Source organism: Rattus norvegicus, chromosome 8, assembly GCF_036323735.1.
Source record: "Rattus norvegicus strain BN/NHsdMcwi chromosome 8, GRCr8, whole genome shotgun sequence".
In the NCBI taxonomy this organism is placed as follows: Eukaryota; Metazoa; Chordata; class Mammalia; order Rodentia; family Muridae; genus Rattus; species Rattus norvegicus.
This window is the reverse complement of record NC_086026.1, coordinates 109,264,659-109,277,200: the sequence shown is the minus strand read 5'-3', so window position 1 is coordinate 109,277,200 and position 12,542 is coordinate 109,264,659. Positions and strand designations below refer to the sequence as shown.

Sequence of the window (12,542 nt, the reverse complement as noted above, 5' to 3'; positions counted from 1 at the left end):
AGCAGGCAACAGGAGGAGGCCAGAAGGTGCAGCCCGGGCTTTTTGTTCCAATCTTTCAGATTGCAGTCAAGGACAAAGAGACGTGGCAGACCCAGTGGCCCAACACTCAGAAGTCATGTGCACAGTCATGGAGACCCAGTATGGAGAATCACTTCTATGGGATACAAAAGTGCACTGCCCAGGGCGGGACAGAGGCTGGACACGGGACTCGCCTCAGAGAGTCCGGCCCAGTGTGATAGAAGCCCTACTGCTCAAACTGGAGTAGCCCTGCCCAGCAGTACAGGGACTGGCTTTCCCCCGTGCAAACCCTGTTTTCATCCAGCCACATAGCAAGAAGCCTTCAGCGCCACTCCACACGGCTTGTCTTTGATGCCGTTTGATGTTTCCCTCAGCAGCTAGATAACACTTTTAATTAATAGTGGTTAAAACATTTGACTTCGTTTCTGTCTCTTCAGAATTATAGGTAGCACTGCAAAGGCTATTGTGCATGGCTCCTTTTTTGCTAGGGGTACCTGATAAATTACTCTATTTCGAAGGAATGGTCCAGGTGAGAAGGCTTTAGTGGATGCGTCCTGCGTGGCTTGTCCTTGTTCAACGGTTCTCCCCATCGGTCCTCATTGATATTCTCAGTAACTCAAAGCCTGGGTCTATATTAGAGTCCTTTAATTTTATTTTCTGTTTTTCTTTAAGGGGGTATTCTAATTGGTGATGTCAACAATAAATGCCGTTCTCTTTCGTTCGTTTAGTCTAGTTTACATATTTTTAAAAAGAACTTCTTTGGTGTTTCCTTTTGGCTTTCTGACTCCAGCCTGGACAGAAGGATGCATGCACTGTCACCTAGTTAAGCAGCCCTGTCAAAGCACGATAAGATGTGTCTGGCTTTCCCTGGTAACCCACCACTCTTAATCAGGCTCCTAAGAGAAAGTCGGGGCTCCTACTGTGGGAAGTACAACCAAGGTGGTCTGTTGTATTTGGAACTGCTGGAAACTAACTGAACGTACCAGGTGTAAGAACACTGGGGGACTAGGGAGACTCAATAGAACCAAGAACTATCAAGTTCTAAAACAAAGAACACACACACACACACACACACACACACACACACACACACACACACCACATGAACATGACACACTTCTCCCAAGTACTGAAAATACATAACATAGCAAAGAAGACATTAAAGATCTAGGGATGTAATTCAGTGGCTGAGTGCTTTTGCAAAACACAGAGGGGGGGGGAAGGGATGGGGAGAAGAACATATCCAGTGGTACTATACCTGATACTAACACCTAACAGCACACAAAAGCTTGTTAAAACTTAAGGAAGGAAGAGAGATCTGTTCAGGTGTGGCTGTGGGTATGAATTTACTATATTATTATTATTATTATTATTATTATTATCTTCTAATCATTAAGTCTTTTAACTCAGACAGTATGCCCTGGGTATACACGAGTTAGTTCTGAAACTTTCTTTTTATAAAAGAATTATTTTTGATCTCAGCTCTATTTCTTAGTAAATGATAAGAAGACAAGCCATAAAAAAACTTAATTAAAAATCAAAAGGGCTCAAAAAGTTCCCTTCTTTAGATGTGACCAGTCCCCTGAATGTATACAGTTTTAGTGTCTCTGCAAACCCAATTCCTAAAATCAGAACCAGATTTCTACTTCCCAGGGTTCAGAATTTCGTTCGCAGCCCTCCTCATTCTGGTACTTGCTGTCTTTGGGTTTTCTCAGATTTAAAATATTCCCCGGGCTCAGACTCTGCCCCAAGCTGAGGCAAGACACCATTAACATCCCGGGGAAGCACTGCCACCTAGCGGTCATATTGAATGATTTTGCTTCATCACCAAGTGATGTTGCGTTTTTTTTTTCCCAACTCCAGGCACAAGGAGATTTTGTCTCTTCTGCTTCTTGAAATCTCGGTGGATAGGTCCCCAAATATCTGAATGTGTCAAGAAGGCCTGAAGTAAACAATTTATAGTGCCCACTGATCATGTCTCTGAGCTCTTAAATAAAGCAAGACTTAACTGAGAGTTGGAAATTTGACTTAATAAGATTAATAATACAGTGGACTGAATAAGAAGGTTGCCGGTAGAACAGAAATGTTCCAATAAGGTATGATATGAGAAATGGTGCCTTCATGACTTAATATACCTTGGTAAAAATGGCTCACGAGAAAAGGTGAGCACCAGAAATAACATTATGGCTCTGTGGTCTGCCTTTTAAAATAATGTTATCAGTTTTTACTATGAAAACCAACATCCTTTTTTGCACATTGTGGAAATAGATGTCTCCCATTGAAAGCTGGATTTAGAGTTGGCGATAGAGGATGCAGGATTTAGCAACGTAAGAAAATCCAAATGCATTTGGGGTGAAATGTTTGAATTGACACACAGACTCTGGAGGTAGTAAATTGCTTTTCTTATGATAAAAATATCTTTTACAAACAGCTTGCAAACTTTCTCTTTGATGATGATCCTTATTGTGAGGACTGGAAGTCTGTCCCTGTCCCTTGAGAAAAGGAAGTATGCATGTCTGAAGGTTGTCCCTAAGAAAGCCATGTGGCCAACTGAGACACAGTGCCTTGGGCAGGATGCCATTGTTAGAAAACAACCTCAGACTGTGTTCTGGGTATGAATCTCCAGGAGTAAAATTCTATTTTGAGATATAAACAAATTTTTAGTAAAAGCTTGGAAAAATATCCAGTCGACAAAAATGTATAATTTCTGTGTAGCTGAGTATCTGACATTTATCCTTTAATGGTGTTTTAATTCTCTTCCACTACAGAAATGCACATTCAACAACAGGACAAGTAAGAACGTGGCAGCGACTCAGGGAAGGAAGTAGCTACTGACTCCATGTGGAAGACGTAGACCACCAGAAAAACACATAAAAGAAATAAGGACTTCACAGGATCTTCCTCAATGTCCTCCTCCCCGCTAAATTGCATTTACCAGAAACAAACATTGCATTTGCAAGCCAGAATTGACCAAAAATATATGTAAAAATGAGTCGTCTTTTTATTGTTTTGTTTCGTTCTGTTTAAGACAGGGTTTCTCTGTGTAGCCCTGCCTGTCCTGGAACTCCCTGTCCAGGTCGTCCTTGAACTCACAAAGATCCTCCTGCCTCTGCCTCCTGAGTACTGAGATGAAAGGCAAATGCTGCCACCACCACCCAGCAAAGATGATATATTTATAAAATATATCCCTGGGAATATTAAGTATTTAACTTTCTCCAATAGAACTAAATTTCTAGTTAATGTGATTACCACCCTGTAGCACTGTTGAACACCTCCTTATCAAAATAAAAATCAAATTATGTTCCACTTGATGGCATTTTATGGATACTACAGTGTGTTTACATATCACAGAACAATACTTAACAAACATGGAAATGACCAGGACAACCTGATCCACTCAGAACCCTCAGCTGGGCACAGCTCTTTCTTTCTGATAATAACCCATTGTCATTATCAATACCAAGAACACTTGGCCCCTTCCCCCAACCCCAACCAGCCCCGTGTTTATGAAAAACCACCTAGATTTAAAGTTGTCCATACTTAGCAGGACAGCTAAGCCCTGGAGCTGCTCTTCAGCGCTGGTACTCTGGTTTTCACTACATTCTTCCATTTTCCCTTTGCGGAATATATTATATTCACACAGAAACGCCAACTTCAAACAAACACTCAGCGTTCTGTAAGATACATTCAGGTTCATTTGAAGAACAATGCTCATCGAATGGAGGTCTGACATGAATCTGATCTAATAGCACAGGAACCAGCCCTCCCTGTTCGCCAACGGACCTTTTTGAGTCTTCGTACACCTCTAGTTTTAAGGGACCCCCCCGCTCCCTGAAAGGCTATCAGTCTCTGCTGTCTGGGTCAGGTGGCCAGTTTACAGTGGCTAAGTGACCGAAATGAGGTTATGTGGCCAAGAAGTGCCTCTAGGCACTATGGGTAAAGAACCATGTTGGGGGCACCTAGGAGTCTTTTCTCACTCTCTGGAGCCGAGAGAGCAGAAGGGCAGATGAGATTGTTTCAGACACTAAGGGAACTGGTGATTACTACCTAGCGCTCTACGGATATCCACGAAGGTCAATCCTGCATTTAAAACAGTGGCACGGTACAGGTCCTATTTCTCCATTTCCTCACCTAAATTTGTCAAGTAAGCTTATTCCTTATTCTTCGTCCCCATGGCTTTTCTCCTCTCATCTTCTTCCTCTCTTCTTTCCCTCTCATTTCTCTTATCTTCCACCTGAATCAAGCTACAAAATTTAAACTCAGATTTAAGATGTTTCCCCTCACTTCAAATAAGAGTCAACGGGCATGGTGTGGTGGCAAACTGTGGACTGGAAGCTGAAGAAGGCAGCTGACAGACAGCAGGGGACAAGGGGGGGGGGGTCCAGCTAAGCGACCACGTGGTGTGGAGAGCAGTTAATGCCCCCTCTCAGGAGAAAAAGCAGCACTGGAGAATCAGTGGAATAAAATCTAGGCAAAGGGCTGTGACTGTGCCTAGCACATAGTAACTGCTCAATAAATGCTATCACTACATAGAATTCCCAGGAGGGAAAGTTTGATCTCTCCTGTTTCCATCACAAAGCAGTCAGCTGAAGAGGCGAGAGATCGCTAGGAGTTGACCTCCAAGGTCTCTGAGGCAGGGTTGGCCAGAGTCCTGTAATTTTCAAAGCACCATGGGCCAAAAACTGTATGAAATTAAACCATCCAGAAGATTTATTTTTAAAGTTCCCCCTTAAGGAATAGATTAGAACAAATTGTGGCTGATACTAAGCAGCCACAGATTAATAAAAATACTACCTGATACGATTAGCATGTGTGTTTCTTTGGATCATGTGTCTATTGAATTTTAAGTTAAATATTAGAGACAAAAAAAACCCCAAAAACCCCACATAAAATAAAATTAAGGGAGGTTTCGAAATTAATAAATAGTCTACACTTCTTGACAGTATAGATTATCTTGGGGAAGCTAAATGATGGATCAAGTATTCTCTGGAAGTTTTGGTTGGTTACTGCGTTAGTGATGTGACCACCCCTCAACCCATGGGAAATGCAAGGCCTTGTGGCGGCAGCGCTGGTCCAGTCAGCAGACTTGCTCAAAAGCCTTGGAGAAACCGCAGAGGAGGAAGGGACGACATTGACGTAAGCCTGGATCTCCTTCCCCACTACTTTCTCATCCCAGTTGTTTACTGAGCACCTACTGCGTACCTGTCCATGGGGAGCAAGGGGGTGAGCCGGAGACCTGTTCCTGAACTCATGTTTGCTTATCGTTTATAATTGAGAATATCATGCAAACAAGTTTGAAATTAAACTCAGCAAAGAAGTGCCCAGAACTTTGCTGGTCAAGGAATGCAGGAAAAATAACCCTCAGAGGAAGGGACCCCACTCTGGAGCAAATGTGATAGCTTTTCTCAAACCATAGCAACCAATTCTCCAATGCTGGGAGGAAAATTGGTCAGTGCTAGGAGCTGGGGGGAAATAGGAGGGGCTGGAGAAGAGGGTTCTGGAAAGGATGAAGTTTGAAAAGAGGCTAGAGAGCTGAGGGATGTTTAGGAGATAAAGCAGTAGCTCTAGGTGATGCTAAGGACTGAGGAACCAGAGTCATCTCCTCCGTCCCGACTGTGTGACAGATGGATGATAATAGTACTTACTGAAGAGGAAGCAGTGATAAGGAAGTGACTGGGCTTAAAGAGGTAAAAGAAAAGAGAAATCCCAGGTTCCATTTCTACATGTGCTCATTAAAGCCCATTTAAACCCTACCAAATACATCCAATAAAAGAGACTGGAGCACAAGAGACTGTCAGAAGTATCTACTGATACAAGGAGTGAAGGTCAGACACACACAGCTGGAGCCACCAGACCGGAAGTCACTGGCCTTTAGGTAGTTAGAAAACGTAAATGCTAAGGAAACTATCTTGGAAGGACACACGAGGAAAAGATCTCAGCAGATTTCCTCTTGCTCTGAGAGGCTGTTGTTATCCCACACCCACCCCAGTCAACCTTGCAAGACTTGAGTCGGAAGTCGTTCTGGGACAAGTGTTCACTATGGAATAAGATAAATCGCAGCAGCAAATTATGGCTCTTAGATTAGAAATCTATTTGTCTGGGTGTAAAATAGATAGACATTTACTTGGGGAGCCAAGTCTCTCTGGGCAGAATTTCTCACACTCATGCCTCGAACCTTAGGTTGGTTTTGATAGACCCTCCCCTTTAGTTATGGGGCATGTGATTGACAGGACTCATGCTTTTGCGCTCTGGTGGGACCCGTGTCAGTGTAAACCTCAAAAGACACAGGCAGAGTTATAGTTAGACATCAGCTATAGACAGGTCAGGAAACATCACCCTGCCTTACTGTATCAATGACACCAAGTTATGTATTAGCCATGTGTGCCCCCAGAAGCAGCAAGAACACCGAGTCTTTTAGATCTATTGGCTTCAACATGGACCTCAGGATTAGCTGCAGACCTATCTAGGCTGTGTTCCACATCAGTTACCTCTGCATCCTCTCGTCCATCAACACTATCCAGTATAAGAGGCTTGATACAGAATAACCAAATTGTATCATCCCTGTAGGCAGTAGAGCCTTATGGAACTTTAAGTAGTTCCCCTCGTCTGTCAGAGATATGAACGTTTCAATCTGAAAGGAGGGTAAGAATGTGTGCTTTCAGATAGTGGGGAGCATTATACCCAATATGTTCCGTTGATCACCCAGATCCACTAACTTTCTTCATCCTAATGGGATCCTCTCTGTGATGCCCAGTTCATACTCTGGAACCTGTGGCAAAATGAACCTTGAAGATGTGGTTAAATTCAGGATTTCAGAGATGGGGGATTTATACCAGAAAGCTCTGTCACCATGGGACTTGATCAAGAAGAGTTGGTGGCATGTGGCCCATACATATACAGCCATCCAATTAGACAAGATGGATGAAGCAAAGAAGGGCAGGCTGACAGGAGCCCTGAGAGACACAGCCAGAATACAGCAAACACAGAGCCGAATGACAGCAGCAAACCACTGAACTGAGAATAGGACCCCCGTTGAAGGAATCAGAGAAAGAACTGGAAGAGCTTGAAGGGGCTTGAGACCCCTTATGAACAACAATGCCAAGCAACCAGAGCTTCCAGGGACTAAGCCACTACCTAAAGACTATACATGGACTGACCCTGGACTCTGACCTCATAGGTAGCAATGAATATCCTAGTAAGAGCACCAGTGGAAGGGGAAGCCCTGGGTCCTGCTAAGACTGAACCCCCAGTGAACGTGATTGTTGGGGGGAGGGCGGCAATGGGGGGAGGGTGGGGAGGGGAGCACCCATAACGAAGGGGAGGGGGAGGGATTAGGGGGATGTTTGCCCGGAAACCGGGAAAGGGAATAACACTCGAAATATAAATAAGAAATACTCAAGTTAAAAAAAAAAAAGAGTTGGTGGCAATGGGAAAGACGCTAAAAGCAACAGGGTGAGAGAGAGAAGATACACAGCCCTGGGTTTAAAGATTCAGGGAGGGGCTATAAGGCACAGTAAAGGCTAGCAAACTGCTCGTTTTTTAAAGTCTCTAAGGGAGCCTGGTTTTCCCGACTCCTTGATTTTAGTTATGTAAGACACATTTCAAATTTTTGGCCTCTGCAGCAGAAAGAGAATACATTTGTGTGGCTTAAGCCATTGCAGGAAGCTGTAACTGTTGCAATTTGAATAGGAAGTCAATCCAGGTGTATCCCTTTCATAGAGATGCTAACCTTAGTGGGTTCTTCTTGTAGACTTAGGTTTTTTTGAACACTGATTTTAATAAGGATTCTTAAACGTTTTAACCTCCCTTCTAGCCCATCACCCATCGGATGTAGTGGAAAGGAAAGGTTAACAGGGCAAAGGGGGATGTGGACCTGTTTAGAAGTAGTTCTTTGGAAGATTCCAGTCTTCCTTATCAGGACATCAGCAGTTCAGTTTACGTGAACCAGCAAGAGTAGCTCAATCCATTCACACAAACACTTAATGAATCAGCAATGGCAGTTTAATCCAGAAGAAACATCAAGGCTCTGCCAATTTGTCTGAATCAGCAGAAGTGGCTTCTAAAATATCATGAGAAGTTCTTTGGTGTGTTTCTCTTCATGAAGCCAAGACAAATGATAATCAGCAAAGAAGGCAAGGTGAACCAATGCCACACACTGTCGTCATCTACTGTCTGTGGGGTTGTACTTATATCCTTTCCAAATATCATATGTTCTGTCAAGCATCCACTCTAGCAAAACAGCACATGCCCTTTATCCAGGCAGTTTCCAGAAAAAAAAAACCACGTGTCTGTTCTCAGCAAAGCATCTTCCCACTCATAAGACAGTTTCTGGAAAAACATCACATGACACAACTGAGTCTCCAAAGAAACCAAAAATTTCTACTTCATTTTCCGTTCCTTGCTTTCTGCTTTCTGCTTTCTGCTCTGATACAGCATGCACAGGCCAGGGAGGAAAGGTTGAACGGAGCTTCTCCAGGACTGGACTTGGATACTTCTGCACTGGACTGGAACTAGTTTGCATCAGCTTGCACAAGCCAGTGATGTCCTTGGTAGTACCTTCAAAACACACGCAATAGGACATTTTACCAAGGAAATCATCAAGCATACAAACCACTCCTCCTCTGCCACCATACAGTGACTCCTTAAATATTTACAAACATCCCACTGGGTGAACCTAGTGGGTCCAGAAAGAGGTGATGACACTCTGAAGGGCAATTATTAAAAATTTCACATCATAACATTCAAGTGGGCCGATAAAGCCCAACAATGAGAATGGACTGGATGACGCAGTGAGGTTTAAACCAGAGTCATGAGAGTGGAGAAAAAGCCACCTGTCACATGCACTCAAAGATGATTTTAAAAACCAGATCTGTCTTAAAGCAATTCAGAAAGGCAAAAGACAAACAGAATTTAGGTATGGTTATATCTGTGGAGGGAGATACAGGGTTCCTAAGAAACTGATGGTGGTATTTCTTAGCTGTGGTTGGCTCATGGATATTTATTCTATTTCAATCCTTTAAGTAGCAGCTTGGCTTTAAAGTCTTGTGTGCTCCAGTTTGATGGTCCTGCAGTTGGCTTTCAAGGACTCCAAGCTGACATGCACAATTCAGTGTCTTTTGTGGATGAAGGGCATGAAATGGTTAAGTTTTGGCTTTAGAGTCAGAAGGAAGGCCACACCTGAGCATTGTGTGATGTTGGGTGAGAGCTGTGGCTTGGCTCATGTTTATCAAGTCCTTGTCATATTGCACACCCCGGCTCACACACTGGGAATGCAGCGATGTGGGGCACAAGCAGGACACACTCACGGGTTTGCTTTGCCGTTGCTATGGAGCGCACGCTTGACTTCTGTGAACCCCAGTTTTACTAAGAACATGACATTTGTGAAGATTAAATGAGTTAATTATGTAGCAATTAGCACAGGGTATGGGGCTCGGTAAACGTTCTGTCAATGGCAGCTACTTTATAATTAACATGTGTGAGAAGCAAGATGATTCTTCCTTACGTGGCAACCTGGGAAATGAGATGTCCCAAGTAATTGAATTTTTCTAAAATCAAATTACTTATTGTCTAAGGTTTTTAGAAACTATGATTTAATGTAGAGATAGCTATTAAGTATGCAAATATTATATAAATAGGCTAATACTTATGTAAATATATTTATGTCACAAGCACCCAAATCGAGAAATAGACCATTTCAAGACCTCACAGAAACATCTAGAACATTCTGACTTTAGACATTCTTATTGCCAGACTTCTGGGAGGTTTGACATGCTGTTTTGTCTTGACGGATCCTGCCAACAGGTGGTATCACTTTCTATAACCTCCCTTCTGCTTTTTCCTCCTGTCTCTTTCTTAGAGACACAAATGGAACATGAGCTACTCTTAAACAACTATGCCTGTAATTATTGTGCATGCATGACACATGTGTGTGGAAGCATGTACCATGGTATGCATGCCGAGTGTACAGAAAAACTTTGTCAAGTCTGTTTTCTCCTACACCCATTCATGAGATCCAGAGATCAAACTCAGCTCGCCATGCCTGTGTGGCAAGCATCTTTACCCACTGAGCCATCCCACTATCTCATTTTTGGTTGAGATTACCATTATATTTCCAGTTTCCATCAGACTTTTTTCCTAAGGTCTATTTTTTTAATCCTTGTGTTTTAACTTGTTGTATAATCATTTCTAAGGTGTAGATAACCACCTGTTTGAAAACCGTGTAAATCAGTGGAATGAAATAGAGGCCCCAGAAACAGGCTCACACGGCTATAGCCTCTCCATTTTCAACCAAGTTGACAGAAGCACACACCAGGGAGAAAAGACAGTCCCTTCAACAAATGCTGCTGGAGAAACTGGATAGCTGCCTGTAGAAGAGTAAAATCCAATCCCTGCCCTTCTCTCGCCGCAAAAAACAATTCGCAATGGATCAAAGACCTCAAAGTAAGGCCTGAAACTTTGAAACTCACGTAGGAAACCAGATAAAACACTTTAAGATATAAAAATAGGCAAAGACTTTCTATCGGGAAAACCCAAGGTAGGGAACAATCTTAGGAGCTGACAGGGAGAGTTACAGGGAATCGAAGCTTCTGCAAGAAAAGGCAGCCGCTAGAAGAAAGAGCAAGAGGATGACAGAGTGGGAAAAAACTGCCAAGCACGCATTAGATACGGAATTAATAACGAGAATACATAACGAGCTCCAAAACATAAACACCCCAAACTAATTATACAACCAAGAAATAGGCCAATTTCTGCCAATGTAGCAATATATAAACGGCCAATAAATATTTGGGGGGAAAAAATCCAACATTCTTAGCTATCATGGAATGAAAAGCCAAACTGGTTTCAGATCCCATCTTATCATGGTCAGAATACCTATCCTCAAGAAATCAGATGATAGACCCAGTGGTTAAGCACTGGACATTCTTCCAGAGGGACCCAGTTTCGACTCCCAGCACCAACATGGTGGTCCACAACCATCTGTCATTCTAGTTCCAGAGGATCCAACGTCCTCTTCTGGCCTCTGCAAGGCACAAGGTACATACATGGTTCACAGAGATACATGCAGGCAAACAACCATGCATATACAATTTTAAAAGTGAATTAGATGACAATGAGTGTTGGTGAGAATGTGAGGAAACAGGAAGCCTTATGCATGGCTGGTGGGAAGGGAAGTTGATTCACTCTCTTTGAAAGTCAGTATGGAGGTTTTCCCAAAGCCTAAAGGTAGAAATACCTGAGACTCAGCTATGTTATTTCCAGCCCTCCTTAACTAAGAAACAGAACCAGTCTAGGTGACCATCGGCAGAGGAACAGATACAGAACATGTGGCACATACCCACGATGGCGTTTACTCAGTCATGAAGAAAAACGAAATTCTAACATTTGCAGGGGTGACGGCGGAACTGAAGCTCGTTACGTTAAATGAAGTCACAGGTAGACTCTAGACGTAGAGGAGTGTGTTTGTGGGTGAGAGGTGGGGTGGGGGAGTAACATTAAGGGAGGAGGCGGGGAGAAGAAAGTAACGGGACACACGCGAAATGAAAGCACAGCAGGGACTGTGTGGGAGGAAGCAGGCAGTAGCAAGACAGGGTGGGAAGGGTCAGAGGAGGCAGTGGGGGAGGGGATGGATATGGGCAAAATGAAAGGGACAACATAAAATGTAAATAACACGATGAAGCCATTCCTTTGTACGCCAACTTAAAGAAAATAAATTAAACTGCTTGCTAAAGAACAACCATGTTGTTAAACGCCATAAAGGCCAGTGACACGCCTTTGAGTGGAAGAGCCTAGGACAACTGCGGGAGAAAGTGAGGTGGATGTTTTCATTGCTTGTTTGGTCTCTCCCAGGAGAAGGTCTGCCTACTTTGAACCTGAAGCACCACGTCCTCGAGTACTAACCTGTTCATCCTCGGGAAGCTGGCAGTAATTAGATTTCTTCTTATGCATGAGAGCTGCAGGGCAGTGCAGAAGAGCCAGCCTCACACGAAGGAAGGCAGGGTTCCTACCAGGACCCTCAGCCGGATGCAATCACTTCCGGGCTACAGACCGGATCCCGGTGGAGCTGCTCGAGACAGGTTCTCAGTCCTGACTCCGTTCCTTTTGCTGGCACTTGGATCTTTATCCTTCCGGACTTGGGGTCCCACCAGGAACTGAGTTACTAAGAAGGAATGGATGACCTGTGTGCTGCCCAAATCATGAGTGAGGGCCGGCCGCTCCTTTGTAATCCCTAAGGTACTTTGCGGAAACTTAGCCCAGCAATGCATTTGATTTCTAAACAGAAATGAAAGAACAAAGAATGGTTGGGAATGGGCCTGGATGGAACTGTATTACTCAGTCACTCACTCATTCATTAATTCACTCAATTACTTAAAGCTTGCATTGTAGGGAACACTATGCCTGGGGCTCCTCTTTCCTCCAACAGCACCTGGACCACCCCTTCCTGCTACCTTTGGACGGATGTGCTGTCATGACATACATTCATTTCTCTTCCTGTGAAGGCCCATCATCCTCGCATACTGTGGACC

General features: G+C 43.6%; 1 long non-coding RNA gene across 1 annotated transcript; it reads right to left on the bottom strand.

Moving 5' to 3' along the window:
* Positions 1–8,002: 8,002 nt before the first annotated feature.
* Positions 8,003–12,033, bottom strand: LOC134480091 (uncharacterized). The gene is made up of 2 exons (XR_010054259.1): positions 11,917–12,033; positions 8,003–8,574 (listed from the first exon to the last, which is right to left on the bottom strand). It is a non-coding gene; the product is annotated as an uncharacterized LOC134480091 (long non-coding RNA).
* Positions 12,034–12,542: the final 509 nt, after the last annotated feature.